At 35.6% G+C, this 1,656-nt stretch overlaps 1 pseudogene; it reads right to left on the bottom strand.

Moving 5' to 3' along the window:
* Positions 1-217: 217 nt before the first annotated feature.
* Positions 218-1,187, bottom strand: LOC150023086 (uncharacterized; annotated as a pseudogene).
* Between the last annotated feature and the right edge of the window lie 469 nt (positions 1,188-1,656).

The following is a 1,656-nucleotide window of genomic DNA, read 5'->3' as shown; positions in this document are numbered from 1 at the left end:
AACCTTTTAACCGATTGTTTTTCTGGTGCAGTTGAAAAAGGTTTTGAAATCCCATTTCCTTTGCTTTGAGGATAAAAACCTAAACCAGCTTTTCCAAAAACACAATTTTGAGATGCAAGAACATCTTCAAAGTTGGATTTTCCAGTTGTAAGTTTGTCCAAGGTTTTCAAAAGATAGTGAATCTTTCTTTCAAGATTTTCACAATTTTCACAAACTTTTAACTCACAACTGCAAGATGAGTTTTTGTAAATTAAATCAAGGTTTTCAAAATCTTCTTTTGTTTTTCCCAACTCTTCATCCAGAGACTTGACTCTGTTTTCCAGCCAGTTATTTAAACCTTTCAACTGGTTGTGAGAAAGTGTCAATCGATTAGCTTCTTCATGAGTTTCATTAAAAGCTTCAAGCAATTGATAATAGTTGTTACCTTTGATTGAAGATGATGAACTCATGTTGCTGGACACAGATGCTCTAACGCACAAGTTTGCTTCTTCATCGTCAGAAGAGCTTGAGGATGAAACTTCATTGTCATCCCATGCCACATATGCCTTTTTAGCTTTTCCCCTTTTCTTATTTTTGAAATCTGTTCTTTCTTTGATTTCATTGTTGGGGCATTCTGCCTTGATATGACCCTATTCACCACAACCATAGCAAGTGTACTTGTTAATATTAAAATCATTAGGTTTCTTTTAACCATACCTTTTTGAAGCTTGACTTTTCTTCTTCAAGAACTTGATGAATTTTCTTGATAACAAACTCATGGTGTCTTCATCACTTCCACTTGAGTCTTGTTGTTTATGATTGCAAGCTTTGGATGTTATCCCCTTGTTGTGTTTGTCCTCACTTTCTTGGACAACAAGCCTATTCATTTCGAGATCGTGTTCCCTAAGCTTACCAAACAATGATGCAGCAGTCATTGATGTTAAATCTTTCGATTCTGAGATGGCAGTGACCTTTGGCTGCCATGTTCTATCAAGACATTTCAATATCTTGATGTTCAGCTCCTCCTTGTCAAAAGTCTTACCTAGACTCATCAAGTGATTCACTATGTGAGAGAACCTCTTCTGCACATCACAAATGGTCTCTCCCTTCTGCATTCTAAAGAGTTCATACTCTTGAATAAGAGCATGCTTTTTGGCTCGCTTGACATCGTTTGACCCTTGATGTGTGACTTCAAGAATGTCCCACATTTCCTTTGTTGAGCTACACTGTGATACCCTGAAAAATTCATCACAACTCAAGGAAAAGGTTATTATATTCTTAGCAATCCAATACTTGGCTTTTTTACTTTCAATCTTAGTCCAATCAGATGAAGGTTTATCAATTAAAACCTCATCTCTTTTGACTTGAGGTATAAAGGGACCATTTTCAATTGTTTCCCAAATACCCTTATCAGTTCAAATGCATAAAGATTTTCATTCTCACATTCCAAAAATGGTAATTGACCCCACAAAACAGTGGTAGCCTATTTATGGAAGCACCTTCCCCAAAAGGCAACTTGTCACCATGTAAAAAGATTTTTCAGAAAGAAAAACAAAAACCTGAATATTTTTCAAGAACCTAACTCTTGATGCCAATTGTAATAATTGATGGCTAAAACAAGAGGGGGTGAATTGTTTGTCAAAGATTTTCGCAAAACTTGATTAAGAATGAACTTTT

Source organism: Phaseolus vulgaris, chromosome 11 (genome assembly GCF_051622355.1).
Source record: "Phaseolus vulgaris cultivar YP4 chromosome 11, ASM5162235v1, whole genome shotgun sequence".
Taxonomy (NCBI): Eukaryota; Viridiplantae; Streptophyta; class Magnoliopsida; order Fabales; family Fabaceae; genus Phaseolus; species Phaseolus vulgaris.
This window is presented reverse-complemented; position numbering and strand designations above follow the sequence as displayed.